This window comes from Theobroma cacao, chromosome 4 (genome assembly GCF_053813885.1).
Source record: "Theobroma cacao isolate CCN51 chromosome 4, ASM5381388v1, whole genome shotgun sequence".
Taxonomy (NCBI): Eukaryota; Viridiplantae; Streptophyta; class Magnoliopsida; order Malvales; family Malvaceae; genus Theobroma; species Theobroma cacao.
In genome coordinates, this window is record NC_142642.1 from 19073583 (window position 1) to 19095420 (window position 21838).

Here is a 21838-nt window from a genome sequence, read left to right on the forward strand (position 1 = left end):
GACAAAGGAAATAAAAATGATGATGATTTCCACGATAGGGGCAAAATGGTCATTTTTCACCTCGAGCTCAAATTTTTAAGTTTCATGAACCCGAGCATTTCTAGACCATTATGAACCTTGTCTGAGTGCCAAAAGAGTAAAAAGATTTCATAAAGGATTGGAGGAGAACAAGCTAACTTGTTGAGGGCATTTTGGTAATTTAAGTGGAGTGGATAAGCTTGAGCTATAAATATCTCTTTCTTCCAATAGCTTCTTCATTCTCCAGCAACTTTTCTTCTTTTTCTTCCTTTCATCTTACGTTGCTTTCATCCTCCACGAAAGCTTGATATGAAAGCTCCATAACCTTCCTCAAAATAGCTTTAATTTTTAAGCTTTTGTGCACTTTTGCATATAACCCTCGTACTCCTTCACTTTCTCACTTTAAAACCCTTGAAAAATCTTATTTCCATACTTTCTCTCTCTAGTTAGGTGTTTTAGAGAGAGAAAGAGGGAGCTTCAATATTAGCTTGAAAGTTTTTGGAAAGAATTTCAATTACAAACTACCAAGGTGAGTAATGAATTAGAATTGATTTTTTTGTGTTGAAAATGATTAGTGTTTAGACTTGTGGGTGTTTTGGTAGTTGAGGTTGTAAATTCACTTAGGAGTGATTAGGATAGTGAAAATGGATAGCCATTTAATGGCACTTGGAAACTAGTAGGTGATAGCTTGTAAAACTTGTAATTATGAGAATTGAGTTAATTGTGATTTTAATGTGATGATAGGTTCCAACGAAGCCCCACTGTCCCATTTGGACCATTAAGGAAGTTAGAATCGACTAAAGGTTCAACCAAATACCGGTGAGTGAACTTGCATTTCAAAATCGTTTTGGGAGATATAATTGTATTTGTATGACACATTTGAATGATTTATTTCAACTTTTCCTTAAAGATGTGCGCCGGGGAACAAGCCCTTGATAAAATATTTTGATGTTGTGAAAATGTGAAATGTGAAAAAGGAAGGACTTATGTGCTCCTATACCGTGATGATATATATATATATGAATAATGTTGTGTGCATAAGTTGATACTGACCTAGCTATGTGCGAGTAGGAGTGCGCATAAGCCGATGCTGACCCTGCTATGTGTGAGTGGGAGTGTGCATAAGTTGATACTGACCCGGCTGTGTACGAGTAGGAGTGCGAATAAGCCAATGATGACCCAGCCATGTGCTAGTGGGAGTGCATATAAGCTGATGATGATGGGAAGGTGTGCATGATGATTGATATATATATATATATATATATATATATTTTCATACATAGATATGTATGTTATCACAAGCTCATGAATATGGTATATGGTTGTAATGCATGTGAAAGTTTGACATGTTGAACTTTGGGAATTTATTTCTGTTTCATGTTGATTTTGTCATTCAAGTAGGATGGTCTTTTCTTGAGGGAATGGAGACTTTTTCTTAGTGCTCTGTTTCTTGCTGCAGCGAGAATCATTCTCACTGCAGTGAGAAACTCTCAAGTTTTGAGGGTTTTTACTAGACCTGGTTCTCGCTGCAACAAGAAACTTTCTGTTTTGGCTAACTGAATCTCACTGTAGCGAGAAACTTTCTGTCCATTATGCTATCTTGCTAGTTTTTGCCATATTTTTCCATTTCATTTACACCATAGTTTAACATAGACTCCCAACATTTAGGGATTTATTTAATTAAGTTTGAAATGAGGAATTTTAGAGAGAAACCTTCAGCCATTTGAGAAACTCTCGTCCAGCTGATAACTTGAGCCCAAACTTCACTGCAGCGAAAAGGCATTCTCGCTATAGACCCGTCATTTACTTGACTGAATTGCATGAATGCCATTAAAGTTTTTACTCTTCAAATCCTTTGTTGAGCATGGACCCTTTCCATCAAGTGATGTACTCATTTGGGGTTTAGATGAGGGGTTTTGATAAGAACTAAATCGAAGTGCATTGTTTTAAAAATAAATGCATCATGATTTCTTTAAATTTTCCTTATTGTTGCTTGTTCCCTTCCTTGTTCACTCACTGGGTTGATACTCACCGTTTTCAACTTCATGTTTTTAGATCAAGAGGCAACCGGTACTAAGTTGAGGTGCCCTTGTAGATTCGTTTCCTTGGTAGGTATCTCGGCATTCAGTAGCCGTACGTCACTCGAGTTTCTCTGCTGGAAATCGAGTCTCCTTTTTTATATGTATAGATAAACATGATGTAAATTATTAAGACATATGTTTTAGACAATACATGTATACTTGATTGGTAATGCCACTACAAGTTGGCAATGCTTAATATTAATTTGATTTGAAGTTATAAAATATGACTTAGCAACTTTTGATGGAATGATGAACAGGTCATATTAATAGGCTTGCTTGGGCTTAGTAAACTACATCCATCGGGCCCATGCACTGGTCATGGCTCGAAATTTGGGTCATGACAAGAAGCCATAAGATTATTGCTTGCATTTGCATGTTTCATAAACTTAAATTATTTCAAATGGATGTGAAAGTGCATTTTTAAATCGTCTCATTCAAAAAGAAGTCTATGTCAAACAACCCCCCGGAATTAAGGATTTTGAAAAGCCTGATTATGTTTTCAAACTACATAGGGCCTTATATGGATTAAAACAAGCTTGAAGAGCTTGGTATGAAAGACTCTCAAAGTTCTTAGTTGAGAAAGGGTATGTGAGAGGAAGTATTGATATAACACTATTCATTAAAAAATACTTGAATGATTTGATTATTGTTCAAATTTATGTGGATGATATTGTATTTAGTGCTACTAATGAGGCTTTGTGTAAGAACTTTGCTGAAGAAATGTAGGGTGAATTTGAGATGAGCATGATGGGTGAACTGAAATTCTTTCTTGGCTTTCAAATCCAACAATGCAAGGATGACATCTTTATCAATCAAGAAAGATACATTCAAGACATGCTGAAAACGTTTGATATGCTGAAGTTGAAGTCAATCAGCACTCCAATGAGTCCCTCTACTAAGCTTGATAAAGATGAAAAAGGAATGAGTGTTGATTAAAAGCTTTATAGACGTATGATTGGATCTTTGCTTTACTTAACTGCTAGCAGACCTAATATTCAATTTAGTGTATTCTTCTGTACACAGTTTCAATCACAACCTAAAGAGTCACACTTAAGTGCTATAAAAAGAATCTTTAGGTATCTCTTGGACACACAAAACTTAAGATTATGGTATCTTAGAGGAACATCTTTTAGTCTTATTGGTTACTTTGATGTTGATTTTGCTGGAAGTAAAACTGATAGGAAAAGTATTACTGGCACTTGTCAGCTTCTAGGAAACATGCTTGTATCTTGGTCAAGTAAAAAACAAAACTCTGTTACACTTTCAACAGCAGAAGCTGAATACATTTCCTTAGGTAGCTGTTGTACTCAAATTTTATGGATTAAACAACAATTAAAAGATTTTGGAGTAACCATGCATAATATACGTATATATTGTGATAACACAAGTGCAATTAACATCTCAAAAAATCCAGTTTAGCACTCTAGAAAAAGCACATTGAAATTTGACATCATTTTATCCGAGATCATGTGCTTAAAGAGACGTTACGATTGAATTTGTCAACACTTCAAATCAATTGACTGATATATTTACCAAACCCTTAAATGAGGAAAGATTTTGTGAAATTAGAAGAAATCTAGGAATGGTTAATGTATAGAAGCTTTAGGAAAATTTTTGAGCTTTTCTTTCATAAGATAGTAGATACTTTGTTGATTAAGAGAATCACTTAATTGACTAAGAGCATTCTGTTTTTTTTTTATGATAGACTTAGTCGGATAAGAGGAAAACTTAGTCAGTTAAGAAACTAAAATAAAATGATATGAAGTTAATGGAGCATGCTTTTAATGCTACCCCCCCTCAATTTAGGAAGATTCATGATTGAAAGAATGAAAGGAACATGTCGAGTTAACAAGATGACTCTACCTTCTGGAAACATAATCACCTCTCTAGTAATGAAAAAAGGATTGTGGAGTTCCAGATATGAAATAGATCAAGTTAAGAGCAGGGATCAGGCTATCTATCTAGGAAGTTTGTCAAAAAAGGGTACAAGCTAGAAAGAGAAAAATTTATGAAGACCCCTAAAAACACTTTAAGGGAAGAGCATTCTACCTCTGCATAGACTAAGGCAACTTCCTCTCAGATTTCAAATGAGATGATTTGAATTTATTAATGAGAATTGACGGCAAACTCACTAACCAGTCTGTAAGAATTTGGAAAATTGAAGAAAATTTACAAGAGCTAGGAGATTTGATGAAGGAGAAAAAAAAGTCACCTTCTGGTCCTAAAACTGAGGATACCTCAATAGCGCCAAGTTTTGCACTAGCAGGATAGCCTGTTGAGAATCCTACTTTTCAAGTTGAAGGTGATGAACCCGAATCTGCTACAGCAAGAAAAACACCCACTCTTGAACATGAAATTGAAAAAGAAGACAGTGATAACACAAAAGTCATAGGATCATTTAATGACAATTCTCCACAGCATGATGAGGCACAGATAGATAAACCATCTCCCACAAACTTTGAGGAAATTTTATTCATGGATGTCTTTCACCAGATGGTAAGGGAAGAGGAGCAACAAAAAGCAAAGCACAAAAAATAGCATCTACAAAAGCATCCCCTAATTCAGTTCATACCACAAGGAAGAGTGAACAAACTTGTAAAGAAAAAGGAGAAATTGCTGCATTTGCACAAGATAAACCTAAACCGATTGAAAATGGCAGAAAGACTATGGCAACAAAGACCAAGTTTTTGAAAAGGAGAAAGTCTTCAAGATTGGCTGACAAAGCAAAACCTTCAGTCAAATCTTCTATTCAAGATCCTCTCAATGTTCAGACACATCTTCTTCTGATTCCTCACCATAGAGATCATCACTTGTGTCATCCCTAGAACCCCTCAATGTTCATTTTGGAACTGATGAATCCACCCTCTTTGACTCTTCCTAAGCTAGTAGACCACCCCTGTTTTGTTGATGACAAAAATGGGGAGAAATAGAAAGCAAAAAGGGAGATAGAAAGTAGAATAAATTTAGGGAAAAAGTAGAAGTAATTTAGGGGTAATTTAAGAATCTGAATCTGACTCTGATGATGTTGGGCTGTTTATGTTATCTTGTTTACTGATGGTTAAAAATTGGATGCTGATAACTTATTTCTGTTATGTTTTTTTTGTTATTTTTGTTGGATTGTTAATGGCATTAATGACATTTGTTTTTGGAATGGATATGGTCTATTGGTAATATGTTGATGACAGTTAGTTACAATATTGATGATATTTTTTCATTCTGTCACCTATTGCTGATTGTTTTATAAGCCTGTATGAAGATATTCTATCAAATGTTTGAATCTATACCTATTATTTTCTTTAAGAAATAAATAAAAACTTGCTCACCTACTAAGTTGGATAATAAAATAACTTCAAAAGATCATGCATACATTAAGGAGGAGCGCACACTCAGGGGGAGAAATCCTAATCTAGCACAAAAAAAAAAACTAATAGACACTGTGCTTTTAATCAAGGAATGTTTTGTCATCATAAAAAAGGGGAAGATTGTTGGCTCCATTAGTCTTTGATGATAATAAAACATTTCCACTCATTTATGTCTAACTATACTACTTGAGTGCAGGATGAAAATGTATGTCAAAAATGAATTAATCACTAAAAAGCAAATATCAAAACTCATAAGAATAAAGAGCTACAATTGAGCCACAAAACAAAAGCCTATTAGTCAGATAACCAAGGGAGTTAGTCAACTAAAACTCAAAAATGGAGATGACTGGTTCAGAAACAAAGAAGACTTAGTCAACCAAGAAACATGGTTAGTCGACTAAGAGCTCACTGCCAGAAATTGGGATCAGAAGATAGAAATGACTTAATCGACTAAGAAGTATGTTAGTCAACTAAAAGCATTCTGTTTGAAAATTTGAATTTGAATGCTAAAAGACAAATTAATAGCTAGAACTAACTGCAAACTATTTCCAAAGGTCTAAAGTTGTCAAACATCCATCAAAGTTGGTTTTTCAAGTATAAAAACCCTCCCCAATGGCTACGAACAAGATTAGATGCTTCCAAGATCAAAAAGAGCTCACAAATAGAAAAAACTCTCTGCATACTTTTTGCACTTCACTCCAATCCTTGTAATAGAGTTAAGCTCTTCATCTTGTACCATTCAGATTAGGTTAGTGATCATAAGTTTCTTGATTTCTGTTCTCCTTGATTACTTAAAGTGTGCAAGTCACTCTAAGTGGATTGTTCAAGCTTGGGTTAGCTTGATTGGGTGTATAGATTCTAACTCAACCTAGGAAAAGTTAGTTTTGGGTTTTGGTTGATCTCGAGAAAAACCATTATTAAAGGTTGTGGTTGAGCCTATAAAAAGTATAATACCATGTACTTTAATATGGTGGCTAATTGTGAAACCCTGACCTCCATAGCTGCGTGACTATAGGTAGACTGTTGAGTGCATCAAATTCATATATTTAATGGGAGATTAAATATCTAATTAGTCTAAGTTGGACTAGATTTAGGATTGAATTTAGGTTTTTTTATTTATTTTATTAGTTTATTTTAATTTATGTTTAAATGTTTATTTTGAGTTAATGATGCTAGTTTTACGTAATTTATAATTATTTTATGTTTTTATATGAGTAAGATCAAAAATAATTTCAGTTGGTGAAGAAAAGTGCATAATTAATTGTTACTCTATTTGCATATGTTTCGATTTTTCAATCATATCTCCCACCAAAAAAGTCCAAATGACGTATTTTTGTACCATTAGAAAGATAAGAGGTAGAGCTACAACTTTTATTTTTACCACTTTGCCTAGTTCTGAACGAAAGGTGGTCAAAATCTTTGTCAAAGTGAAGGTACTGCACCAAAAGAACAAAAAGGGGGCATTTTTGTAAATTTTGTGAAACTTTGATTGACTTTAGGATAAATATCTCATTTCTTCCAGCACCTTCTTCTCACTTCCAGCAGCTTCTTCTTCTTCTTCCCATCCTTTTCCCTCACTAAACGTTTTATCCCTTCCATGGAAAAGAAGCCTTAAAGCCTCCATAACTTTCTTGAATTAACTCTGATTCTCATACTTTTGTACACTTTTTCATAGGGTTTTTCATACTCTTTCACTTTTACACCTCAAGAACCCTCAAAAGCTCTTCTTCTACACTTTTTCTCGCTAGCTGAACATTTTGAGAGAGAGAGAGAGAGATAGACTTTCCTTGATAGCTTGAAGAACTCTTGATAAGAATTCCACTATAAAGCCACCATAGTGATAATGAGTTAGATTTGATTTTTGAGTTGTTGATGATGGTCAATAATTAGGTTTGTGGGCTGATTTATTGTTGAAGGTTATTTAATCATGTCTAGTATGAACAATGACTACTTAAATGGTAATTGGAAGCTAGTTAGGAATAACTAGTAAAACTTGATTTAGGAAACAACTTTTGGAATAGTATTTATGTAAATTGAGTTGGTGTGATGCTATTGTATGTATAGGTTCCAACGAGACTCCACATCTCCATTTGGAGCATTAAACGCAATTAGAGTCTATCAAAGCATGAACAAAGACACTGTGAGTGAACTTGCATTAAAATATTTTGGAATAAATGATTATATGCTTGATTAACTACTTGAAATATTTTATTGGTTTTTCTTTAAAACTTGCATGTGAACAAGCCCTTGATGAAACGTTTTAATGTTGTGAAATATTAATGTGATAAACTCATGTGTTCCTATATTATGTGGATATGTGTGTTATGCTTTGAGTGATAATGTTGTATAATAGCTATAACCATGCACGAGCGATGTGGGAGTGCACGTGACGGTGCCGGTGGTGTGCGGTGTGGCAGTGCACATGTCGATAATGATGTGGGTGGGAGTTCGTGTGATGATATTGAAATATGCATGTAGGGAGTGCACATGATGATATTGAAATGTTCGTGTAGGGAGTGCACATGATGATATTGCCTTATGCGTGTAGGGAGTGCACATGAGCTGAGTAAGGTGGCGGTGGTTTTCATGTGTATATATATATATATATATATATATATGCTATAGACAAGTTATGAAAATAAAAATGTGATTGTACTATATGCTATAGAATGCCTTTCCGCTGTAGTGAGAAACCCTCTGTTTTGCTTGTCTTGATTGGATATTTGCTATAGTTTTCACTCTTTTTAACTCCATTGTGGATTATAAATCCTTCACCTTAAGGGATTAAATAATCAAGGGTTGAATCAAGGGCTTTACAAGAAATTAAACTAAATTGCATTGTTTTAAAAATAAGTGCATCGTGTTTTCAAAATCTTTCTGTATCATTTGCTTGTTCCCTTCCTAAGTTCACTCACTGAGTTTATACTTATTATTTTCAACTTAATGTTTTAGTTTTCAGGTTTGAAGGTAGTTGGATTCCTAGGCTGAGGTCTTTTCTCTTATCTATTTTTCGGTAGGTCTCCTAGAGTCACTCCACTGACGGTCAAGGTCTTTGTATATGCACATACATGTTTAATGTGAATTGTTAAGATACATTTGACAAACTATCTATGTATATTTCAATTTATGATGCCAGTGCGAGTATTTACTTGGGTTCTACGAATTGTCTTCGAAGAAATTAGTGTTCGAACACTATTAAGTATAGATATTAAAGAAATATGAATGATAGATGGACTAATGTACAGATTCATATAGGAAGGCTTGCTTGGGCCTAGTGGGCTGTGCCTATTGGGTCCTTGCTCCGGTCATGGCCTGGGATTAGGCTGTGACAAAAAGCCATTGTAAAAGCTTGGTGGGAGCTTGGGAATTCCACCATTTATAGTGACTTGGTTTGAAAAATCCTTGGTTGAAAGATCAAGGTAGTGGATGTAGGTCTTTGATCGAACCACTATAAATCTTTGTGTATTGTTTGCCCACTTTTATTTTTCATTTCATTCTTCCCTAAATCATTCGTTCATCTTACATCTAACTTCTCATCATTGACCTTTAACTTGCCCTCAATTAGAAGTCAAGTTTAGTGACATTCAAAAAAGTGTTATCCATCTCCGTTCTAGCACCTTTATTTAGGACCAACAGATTGGAGGAGATTTAGTGACATGCAAGCCATCAAACCCGTGAATGCATGATAGATTTAAGTGAAAGAGAAACGGTAAACATAATAATGAGTTTTAAGGCCAATGGATGGTAAGATTTTTTTGAAGAACTAATTTGTGAATCATGTTGGCAGCCTGGTGATTGAAGTTTTAGAGGAATGTTGGAGTGCATGTGCGGATCAAGCAACCTTTAAGGTAAAAATGAATAATGCTTTAAGTATAGTTGAGAGATCTTAAGAAAATGGCTTTTGTTATGTTGATAGGGATCTTGAAAGGCATATTGTGAAGGATAATGGTTGTTGAAAGAATCTAAAATGCGTGAGCTAGTTGGAAATGTTAAGTTTGCTTCTTATGTTGTTTGAAAGAAATATGGAGGGATAATGTGAATGAAGGATTGAGAAATAAAGCATTGAAAGTTAGATAGACAATTATGCATGTAAACTTGGAAATAATTGAGTGAGATTTAGAATGATTGTTGCTGCCATATATGTGGTTAATATTATGAAATATAAGATGGATTTGGATGAAAGTTGCTTGGAAAGGTTGAAATGGGAACTTAATGCTATAAATAAGTTGTCAGTACATATAATATAAAGGATTACGCAAGTAAAAGATATGAATTTCTTTGGTAAACATATGTCAAGATGAACGTGAATATGCAAAGGTTAAGTGAGAAAGAATGGTGATTCTAGCATGATGTAAGTTACTAAAATGATGATTAATGTTTGAATAAGAAAGAAAATGGGATGTGATATAAAAGCATAAAACTAAGAATGTGGTACATAAGGTAGAAAATATGAATAAACTTGTGGTGACATTCACTAAATATATTGAGTTAACTTGCTATTAGGAAGTGTACAAGTGAGAAAGGTTTGCCGTGGTGGCGTACCGAAGGTGGTGACGGGTGACCGACAAGTAACATTAGCTAGAAACGCACCCAAACCGATAGCGACGTAGTGTCCTACTATTGTAAGGTGAGTAGTGGGTGTCTATTTCAAAAGATCTATACTATATATATTGTTATAGTTCAATAAACGTTGCCAGTTTTCTTTAAATGCAACTGTGGATAGCATGGGTTGTTAGCCTTAATAGGTGATTTTAAAATGGATTTACAATGATTTATACACTGCTATTGTGGAAAGCATGAACTGGTAGAAACCATAGGAAATTGTGGATGCAAGTTGATTTGGAAATTGTTTGTGTAGAATATATATATATATACATGCATGTAAAGAGTTTTAGAAATTGGGAAACAAGCCATTTTGAACTGTTTTGCATAAAAAATCCATGCCTTGTATCTTTGCATGATATGCATGGTTAAATGCACTTGTCAAAATGGTTTAAATGCAAACTTTTGAGAGCCAGTTTTAGTCCGATCTTTATACAAGTGTTTACACCATGCCTTTAATGTGAAAAGCAATTTGAAAGGTTATCGAACCTTGTTTGCAAATGATTTAAAGCAAAAGTCTTGGAAAACTTGATTTGGTTTTGGAAAATGGTTTTGACAAACCAAGAGCGTTGAGAGTAGGCCAAATGTCACATCGAGATAGTGTGACCCTTGTGCACAAGTGAGCTGTAGCTAGAGAACTTTTAGGTCATCGACAGGCTGTTAGACGTGGCTAGGGCCACGGTCTGTGACATACACGTGGTGAGGCCATGGGTTGATATATGTGGCTAGGCCAGAAGTTGATTTATGTGGTTACGACCACCTGATTTCTTCGATGTCAGCCAACATCATTGAGACTGTCATGGCTGTGGGAATCCGGTGGAGCGGGGCTCTCGGATTGGTATTTCGTGGAAGTGGGTCCACGAATGATTACTATGTTTACCTACTCAAGAGCCTTGAGAGTTTTATACTCATACTCTTTTGCATGGTGGAGAGTTAATGTTTGCCGCAACTCCCCTACTTGGTTGCAAGCTTTCAGCGCTTTATAAGTTTATTTTGAGTTGATATACGTGAATGTACATGGTTATTTTTACATGAAACACATTTTGGAAACGTGTATGATTTATACGACTATTATGCTTTTAAAGGAAAAGGATGATTTTGAGCATTGAAAATTATTTTACTATGCTTTATTTTCAGCATTGATTACCAAGGAAAGTATTACATTATGATTTATAGCATCATTTCTACAAGGCACAAATACCTTACTTGTGATTTGGATTCATAAGATTATCCTTTTATATTTGGTTTTATTATTCAAATTATCTGCTTTACGCTTGTTTTCCATCTACGCCCTACTCATGGAGCCGATGATTACTGAGTTTGTGAGACACATCCCCTTATCTCATAGCACCTTATTTCGAGTCGCTCCCCTGCTGGAGGTCAAGTCGTCCATAGTGTGATGTATTGGTAAATAGTGTCAATGTAAATGTACAGTTAGTAAATTATAAACTATAATGTATTTTTACGATTATGGCAAATAAAGGTCAAGATTGCTTATTACAATTATGTTAATTTTTTATTCCAAAGAGTCATGCGGTTCAAAGTAATTTTATAGATTGGTGGCAGGAAGATGTAGTAATAACTAAAATTTCATTTAAGGCTTGTTCGGGACTTGGCGGGTTCTCCCACAAGACTCGAACGCCAGTAGTGATCGAGGTGCTGTCATTGCAAGCAGCTTCAGGTTGGTTACTAAATAATTGCCCATGTCTGTCTCAAAGCATGTGATGAATCTCCTTATAAGGAAGGATGGGGATATCAATCTCTCGTTCAGGAATTGGCACTTTGTTCATCAACGATGTATGATATCTAGCAGAGACATCGGCAAAGATGAACTTCGATCTATCAAAGACGCCACTAGAGCTTGGTTTGGATCATTTAGGTGCCATTCCTACAAAAGAAATTCAATTATCAAAACAAATCCAAATAATATTTGGATTTAGTGCTACTTATCAGATATGTCAAACAACTAGCCATGAGAATTTGAGTAATTGCTTTCCAATTCAATTCAACCATCTCAACAAGCCCATAGCACATCCTCAAAATTGACAATCTGATATCACAATCTTTAAAAATTATATCCCATTTTCACAACAATCAACCGCAAGTCAAAAATAGTCGATGAACCTTAATGCAATTGCACTTATAAAAAATGTTCAAGAATTTTAATCATTAATTAGCAGACACTAAACATAATTTCATTTGCCTAAACAAAGTTCAATACGGTGTACCTAGTCATCATCTACCAAACATTTTTTTGTTTTTAAACAATCTCTAAGTAGGCATCGTACTCCAAAAATATCAAATACCCCATATTACTAACAGCATAAACAATTCTTAGAACAATTGCTACCCATGTTCTTGACCTACACAAAGTGCACATACCCACCTTTCTTCAAGAACGGTTTATTTATTTTAATCAACTAACTGTTATCAACAACTCCAAAGATTCAAAATATTGCAATTTGTATGTAGTCATACTCCAATCAAGAAGAGCACTAAATAAGCCATCATTCATCAAAACACAAGAACTCATCTATGTTAAAGATTCCATGATTTTTTTTAACAAGTATTATCAAGACAAGCAAAGCAAAATCTCAAAAATTCCTAAAATTAAGTAAAAATGAAAAGAACATCCTTACTTGAAAGATTATGGAAAGTGTAGAAAGGATAATGAGTGCTAATGCAACTTAGATAATCCAAGAAACAAGCTTTGAAGTGAGAGAGAAGCAGAAAAGTTTTAAGGAAGAAGATAGAGGGAGAGAGGCAATTGGAAAATGTAGGGCGAAGAAGAAGAAAAGAAAGGAAAATATATTTAAAATAAAAAAAGTAGGGTTGGGCTCGACCAGCGCCACGACTCTTACTTGTGAGGGCCATATCTCTCATCTGTCCACACTCAAAGCAGTACACTTTGGGTTTCAGCATCACGACGCTCACACATTTTGTTTAAGCCTTTTTTTTTAGTGCTGTAACTCTCCCTTTGAGGGTCACGGTGCTGAAACATTCTATTTCAGCCTTGTTTGTCCTCATTTCAGGGCTATGGCACTCAATTTGAGGGCCACGGCTCTTACTTTTCTTTTAAAAAAAAATTTTTTTTTGAAACTAATTACCTGTAAAAGGAAACATAAAAAAAAAATTAGATCACAAGATATATATTGTAACTAACAAAACTTAAATAAAAGATGAAAATGAGTAAGGTTGAAGAGCTTGGGTTGCCTTTCATGAAACGCTTCATTTATAGTCTTTGGCTAGATTGACTAAGACTCTAGACCATGTTAAGCAAGTGAATTGATGACTTTTGATAAATAATTTCACCTCCCTAATAATGCTTCAATCTTTGTCCATTCACTTTAAATTTCGACCATCTGTCCCCCTAACTTCGATTGCTCCATGTGGAAATACCTCATTGACAATGAAAGGACTAGACCACCTTGATTGAGTTTTCTCGAAAATAATTTCAAGCAAGAATTATAGAACAGCACTGATTGTCTTGGCTCAGAGCTTCATTCCACTATCTTCTTATCATACCATTGGTTTGTTTTCATTTTATAGAGTTTGGCATTCTCATAAGCTTGATGGTGGAATCCATCAAGTTCATTTAATTGCAACAACCTTTGCTCACCCACTGCTTGTAAATCAAAATTTAACTTCTTCATAGCCCAATAAGCATTATGCTCAAGTTCCACCGGTAAGTGACAAGCTTTGCCAAAGACCAACTTGTACAAAGACATGCCAATTGGGGTCTTGTAAATAGTCCGATATGCCCACAGTGCATCATCCAATCATCTTGCCTAATCTTTTCTTGTGGGACACACTATTTTTTCCAAAATCCTCTTAATTTCTGTATTTGACACTTCCACTTGGCCACTAATTTGAGGATGATACGTAGTTGCAATCTTGTGTTTAACTCCATATTTTGCCAAAAATCCATTAAAATAGTTGTTGCAAAAGTGACTCCCTTCATCACTAATAATTGCCCTTAGAGTGCCAAATTGAGTGAAAATATTCTTCTTTATGAAATTCATCACCACCTTTGAATCATTATGAGGCAAGGGTGCCGCTTCAACCCATTTGGAGACATAATCTATGGCAAGCAAGATGTATTTGTTGTTTTATGAAGATATGAATGGGCTCATGAAGTCAATCCCCTATACATAAAAAATTTCTATCTAAAAAATGTTGCTGAAAGGCATCTCATGTTGCTTGGAGATATTACCCAATCTTTGGCACCTGTCACAATACAAAACAAAATTGTTAGCATCCTTAAATAATGTAGGCCAATACAAACCTAATTGGAGGACCTTAGTAGCAGTTCTTATTCCTCCAAAGTGTCTTCCATAATCTAAAGAATGGCAGTGGTGAAGCACGCTTTGAATTTCTTCTTTCAGGACACATTTTCTAAAGATATGGTCTTTACACTACTTAAACAAGAAAGGCTCATCCCAAAAATAAAATTTAACATCATGCAAAAATTTCTTTTTCTGATGAAAATTTAAATAAGAGAGAATAATATTGCTTACCAGATAATTCACGAGATCAACATACCAAGGAAGTGATTTCTTACCAACTTGAAGGATTTTGTTCATCAGGAACAGTCTCTTTGATTAAGGTTGAATCTTTACCTCGAGCTTTAATCTTCAATCTTGATAAGTGGTCTGCCACTTGATTTTCTGTTCCTTTTCTATCACAAATCTCGAGATCAAATTCTTGAAGCAAAAGAATCCACTCTATCAATCTTGGCTTAGCATCCTTCTTGGCAATCAAATATTTGATAGTTGAGTGATCAATGTATACTATCACCTTTGTCCCAACTAGATAGGAGCAAAATTTGTCAAAAGAAAAAGCTACAGCCAAAAGCTCTTTTTCTGTTGCGGTAGAATTTTTCTGGGTCTCATTCAAAGTCTTGCTAGCATAATAAATGGAATGAAAGATTTTATCCTTCCTTTGTCCCAAACCAGCTCCTACCGCATAATCACTTGCATCACACATTAGTTCAAAAGGGAGAGTTCAATCGGGACTAATTATGATAGGTGCAAAAATTAATCTTTTCTTCAGTTCATCAAAAGCAACAAGACATTCATTATCAAACTTAAATGGCACATCTTTTTCCAATAAATTGCTAAGTGGTTTAGAAATTTTTGAGAAGTCTTTAATAAATCTTCTATAAAAACCAGTATGACCAAGAAAGCTTCTAATACCTTTGGCATTTATTAGAGGTTGTAATTTCTCAATTGTTTTAATTTTTGCTTTATCTACCTTAATGCCGCTATTAGAGATCTTGTGCCCAAGAACAATACCTTCGTGCACCATGAAGTGACATTTCTCCCAATTGAGCACCAAATTTGTTTCTTCACATCTCTTGAGTACCCTAGAAGATTTAAGAGACAATCATCAAAATTATTTCCAAGGATAGAAAAATCATCCATAAATACCTGCAAACATTTCTCCAGCATGTTTGTGAATATGGCCATCATACATCTTTGAAAGGTGGTTGGTGCATTACATAATCCAAATGGCATTATTCTAAAAGCAAAGGTGCCATAAGGACATGTAATTGTAGTCTTTTCTTAATCTTCAGGGGCAATAGCAATTTGGATATAACCAAAATAACAATTTAGAAAGCAATAATATTCCTTATCAGCTAAGGGATCCAACATTTGATCAATGAATAGAAGAGGAAAGTGATATTTCCTTGTAGCTTTGTTGAGCTTGAGGTCATCCATGCACACTCTCCATCCAATCATAGTTCTTGTTGGAATGAGTTCATTATTGTCATTGGCAACCATAGTCATTCCCCCTTTCTTAGGAACACATTGAACTAGACTTACCCATGAGCTATCAGAAATAGGATAAATTATTTGAGCATCAAACCACTTGATGATTTCTTTCTTGACCACTTCCTTCATGATGGGATTCAATCTTCTTTGTTGTTCAATTGTGGCTTTGTGATTTTCCTCAAGGAGAATTTCGTCCACCCTATGGTCGACCCTATTGCTTTCTTGAATTCTCTAAGTGTTCTCAATAACTTCTCCTCTTGCATGTTAGTAAGAGAAGCTGAAATAATAATTGGAAGAGGAGAAGATTTTCCAAGAAAAGCATACCTCAAGTGTACAGGCAGAGGTTTGAGTTCCAAAGTAGGTGGTTCCTCAATGGAAGGCTTAGAAGCTAGCATTAAAGAAGCTGAAACATCTAAAGACTCAAATTGATGATTAGTTCTAAGTTTGGAGTGAACATTTAACGAATTTGAATATTCAATAAATTCATCATCATCCCTATTAGAATTAGCAACTAAACATGCTTCAAAAGGATCATTGGGATTTTCTTCTAAGAAAACATATTGTGTAAAGTTATTTATCACACTCACAGAAAAACAGTCGTCAGATGTCACAAGTAATTTTAAAGCTTTGAAAATATTAAATGTTACCTATTGATCTTGAACTCTCAAAGTGAGCTCACATTTTTCAACATCAATCAAAGCTCTAGCAGTTGCTAAGAATGGCCTCCCAAGGATGATTGAAATTTTCCTATCTTCTTCCATGTCAAGAATTATAAAATCAACTAGAAAAAAATATTTATCTACCTTGACAAGAACATCTTCAATAATTCCCCTTGGGTACACATAGGAGCAATCAGCCAGTTGCAAAGTAACAGAAGTGGGTTTGCATTCCCCCAAACCAAGTTTCTCAAAAATTGACCAAGGCATTAAATTGATACTTGCACCTAAATCACTCAAAGCTTTTGCAAAAAAATAAATTACCAATAGTGCAAGGGATTGTGAAACTACCTGGATCTGAGTTTGGTGGCAGTTTATTTTAGAGAATTACACTACACTCTTTTGTAAGGAAGACAGTTTCAAACTTACCTATCTTTCTCTTTTTGGAGAAGATGTCCTTCAAGAACTTGACAGAGCTGGGCATTTGTTCCAAAGCTTCAACAAAAGGAATATTTATATGTAATTTCTTGAAGACATTGGTGAACTTTTGAAATCGCTTTTCAAGCTTTTGTTTTTGGAGCCTTTGGGGAAAATGTGGTAGAGGATGGATGACTTGAGAAGTTCCTTGATTTTCAGCCTTGTCATCTTCTTTCTGTTCAACTTCAATATCTTTCTCACACATTCTTTCCTTATCAACATTCTCAGATTCAATTGCTTTTTCATTCACCCCCTCAATTTCTTTTCCACTCCTTAAAGTGATTGCTCAGCATTGTTCCTTACCTTTAGGATTGATTTGTGTGTCACTAGGTAAGGAACCTTGAGGTCTATTGTTGATGGAATTTGCAAGATGTCCCAATTGGGTCTCAAGATTTCTCAAGAAGGCTCTTTGACTTTGAATTATAGCATCAGTCTTTGATATATATTGTAAGAGAAGTTCTTTCACTTGGGACTTCTTTTCAAGAATTGGTGGTCTACCTTGTTGTTGAAAACCAATAAGCATGATGGGTTTTGGATTTGAAGGCCTTGCATTGTTGTTCCATGAAAAGTTAGGGTGGTTTCTCCAATCAAAATTATAAGTATTGGAATATGGGTTATTCTGCTTTCTATTGAAGTTCCCCACAAATTGGATTGATTCAGAATTGTAAGGACATTGATCATTTGAATGGCCATCTCCACACATCTTACAAACTAAAAATGAATTTTTAATTGCATGAACTCCCAATGTGTCAAACTTCTTAGACAGTGCAACCACTTGTGCAGCTACTTGAGCAGTTAAGGTGCCAAGTGCATTAATTTCATAAGCTCCAATAGCTTTTCTTGAACCTAACCTTTCTGAAGGCCATTAGTAATTATTTGAGTCCATATCTTCTAATAGATTACAAGCATCTACAGCATTCTTACTCATTAATGCCCCACCAGCAACAACATCAATTGTGGTTTTTATTGACCTAACCAGTCCATTGCAGAATGTCTAAACTTGCAACCAGTCAGGAATCCCATGATGTGGACATCTTCTTAGTAATTCTTTAAACCTCTCCCAAGCTTTATACAAGGATTCACTATCAAATTGTGTTAATGAGGTTATATTGTTCCTCATCTTTGCAATCTTGGCAGACGAAAAAAATTTGCTAGAAACTTTTGAGCCAAGTCTTGCCAAGTAGTGATAGACCCATTGGGCAATTAATTAAGCTAGCTCTTTGCTTTATCCCTTGGAGAAAACAGAAATAGTCTCAATCTAATAGCATCATCAGTTACTCCATTGTATTTAAACGTATCGCAAATCTCCAAGAAATTTACCAAATGAGAATTAGGATCATCACTAGGTACCCACTGTCACAGCCCAATTTTCAGGCCATGACCGACTCATGGGCCCAATGGGCATAGTCCACTAAGCCCAAGCAAGCCTCTTTATGTAATCCCGATCATCATTTCAACAATTATTCCTAAAGTCACATTTCGTAATTCTCAACTATAAAAATATTCAGTCATATACTATGGCAATCAAATACTTACATTTAGATCATCCAAAATAATATCACCCATTGTCAACTCATAGTGGCATCATCAATCAAAATATACATATATTGTTTATACTATGAATCTTAGTGATTTACATCACGCGTATACATACACAGGCAAAAGACTCTTGACTACCAGTGGAGCGACTTTGGGTGAAGGTACAACTACTAAATGCCATGGTACCTACCAAAAAGACGAATATACATGGACACCTCAATCTAGGTCCCAACTGCCTTTGAGTTTGAAAACATGAAGTTTAAAAGAGTGAGTATAAACCTAGTGAGTGAACATAGGAAGGGAACAAGCAAACGATATGGAAAGTTGTAAAAAACATGATGCACTTATGTTAAAAATAATGCAATTTAGCTTAATTTCTTGTAAAGCCCCTTAATTCAACCTTTGGTTATTTAATCTCGTAAAGTGAAGGATCTATGATCAACAACGAAGTTGAAAAGAGTGAAAATTACAGCAAATATCCAACCAAAACAGGCAAGATAAAGAGTTTTTCGTTACATTGAAAATCAATTTGGAAGCAATTAACAATTTCAACATTCAACATTCATTGTAATCACATAATATTTTCTCTAACATTTCTATAGTATGTGTAAACATGTATACAACCACCGGCTCATCAACTCATGTGCACTCCCACACCTCAAATAACTGGAATCATCATCCACTGGTCATCAGCTCATGTGCACTCCCACACTGCACATAGTTGGAATCATCATCAACAGGTCATCAGCTCATGTGCACTCCCACACGCACATAGTTGGAATCACCCATCATCATCGGCATGTGCACTCCCACACCGTACACGCACGGTTACAATTATCACACAATATTATCATTCAAAGCATAACATATATATCATCAGAATATAGGAACACATGGGTTCATCTCATTACACATTTTACAGCATAATACGTTTCATCAAGGGCTTGTACCCAAGCATGATTTAGAGAAAAAAAAGTCAAATATAGTCATTTAAGTGCTTCATCTCAACACATATGTATTTCCCAAAAATAATTTAATGCAAGTTCACTTACTTGTCCTTGTTGATTATTTTGATCGACTCTAACTTCAACTAATGCTCTAAATGGACATGTGGGGCCTCGTTGGAACCTATGACACATAATATAACCATAAAAAATATAACAGCCCACAAATCTAATTATTAGCCATCTTTAACAACTTAAAATCAACCCTAACTCATTTCTCACCTTGATGGACTTGTAGTTGAATTTTCTTAGTGAGGATTAAAAGGGAAAAACTCCTTCAAGAGTTTTCAAGCTAATTTGAAGAGTTTCTCTCTCTAAAAATGTTCAACTAGTGAGAGAAAGTGTAGAAGAAAAACTTTTTTTGAGGGTTTTTGAGGTGAAAAAGTGAAAGAGAATGAAAAACCTTATGAAAAAGTGTGCAAAAACATGAATTTTGGAGTTAGTATAAGAAGGTTATGGAGGTAAAGTTTCTTTGCATGGAGGATGAAAAGTTCTGTAAAAAGGAGAGAAGAAATGAGAGAAAAATGAAGAAAGTGCTAGAACTTTAGATATTTATCTCTAAAGTCAATCAAAGTTTCACGTAATTTACAAAAATGCCCCTTTTTGTTCTTCTAGTGCAGTACTTTTATTTTGACAAAGATTTTGACCATTTTCTTATTAGAACTGGGCAAAGTCGTAAACATCAAAGTTGTAGCCCTGCCTCTTATCTTTCTTGAAAAACAAAAACATATGCAAATAGAGCAACAGTCCATTATGCACCTTTCTTCACCAATTGAAATTATTTTTTATGCTACTCCTATAAAAACATAAAATAATTATAAATAACGTAAAACTAACATCATTAACTTAAAATAAATATTTAAACATAAATTAAATTAAAGCAATAAAATAAATAAAAATACCTAAATTTTATCCTAAATATAGTCCAACTTAGACTAATTAAGTATTTAATCTCCAATTAAATATGTGAATTTGATGCACTCATCAGTCTATCTCTAGTTACGCATCTATGGGGGTCAAGGTTTCACACCCACCAAACTGGACTAAAGACTGAATCATCTGAATGTAAGCTAGTTTAATTTCAAAATTATTTACATTGATGGAAGGTTTCCTAATGCTTTGGTGCAAACCTTGCAAAAGAGGAACAACATAATCCCATAATGCTTTATTTGCTTCGGGAACCAGATTAATGGCATTATTGCCATTATTGTTGTTATCCTCAGCCATTGTATGATTTAAAGCTGCAATTTTCAAATTCTTCTTTTGACGTCTTTTGAAAGTTCTTTCTATCTCAAGATCAAAAGGAACAAGATCCAAGTTGTTCCTTCTTTGCATACAATGACTAAAGATATCTGCAAGCAAACAAAATCTAATATTAAAACAAAAAAATAAAATTTGAAGTAAGATTAAATTGCTTGGTATTAATATTAGTAAAAATTCTAGAAACAACTCCCTAGCAATGACGCCAATAACTTGTCAGTTAAAATTTTACTATGCAAGTATTTGTATCAAATAGACAGTTTATAAGCAAGCAGAGTATCAATCTCGTAGAGAATTGATCTAAAATTTTACTAAGTATTAAAATTAGAACAATTTAATCTTATCCAAAAAAATCAATATCAAATAACTATATTAACTAACTAAAGATACTTAACCAAAATTTAAACTAAGAAAAATCAAAGTAATAATAACTTGGGTAAATATCAAATCAAACAAGCCTAAGATTACAATATTTCTCACACTTTATCTAAATCTTACCTCTCTTCCTTAACTGATTTCAATGGGTTGAATTGCTAACCTAAAGTCCTAAATTATTTATAAGGGTCTCTTAACTCATCTTATAAAAATATCTATTTTAACCAAAACACTATATCCCTATGTGAATTGAAATTAAAATAGATTCATTAAGTTCATACTCTAATCTAGCTACATATGGCCTATAGGTATATCCTTATGCTATACGCAAATCAATTAATATGATCATATGATATCCCAATTTTAATCTACACTAAACTCCCTTTCCCAAGTTTGTTTAGGTTCCTAAATCAATTTAACTGGCAGCCAAGTAATTAAAAGTATTAAGAACAAATTAGAATAAACAATTCAAATTCCATTGAAAATAAGTAAGAAAGAGATTAAAAATTTAGATTGCATGTGAGTTCAATTGCAATCCTAGAAAAAGAAAATTAGCTACTCATGATTGCAAAGACAAATAGCATTGTATATAATTCAACCATTGAGAGTAACAAGAAAAATAAAAGCCAAGGAAGAAAACAAAACAAATATCTGCGGCCTTGCTCTTCAAGTTTCAACCTCAACTTCTAG

The 21838-nt window shown here is 34.4% G+C and overlaps 1 non-coding gene and 1 pseudogene across 1 annotated transcript; one reads left to right on the plus strand and one right to left on the minus strand.

Moving 5' to 3' along the window:
• Window positions 1–13405: 13405 nt before the first annotated feature.
• LOC108661570 (uncharacterized) lies at window positions 13406–20740 on the minus strand (annotated as a pseudogene).
• Window positions 17987–18093, plus strand: LOC148763143 (small nucleolar RNA R71). The gene has a single exon (XR_016026113.1). It is a non-coding gene; the product is annotated as a small nucleolar RNA R71 (small nucleolar RNA).
• Window positions 20741–21838: the final 1098 nt, after the last annotated feature.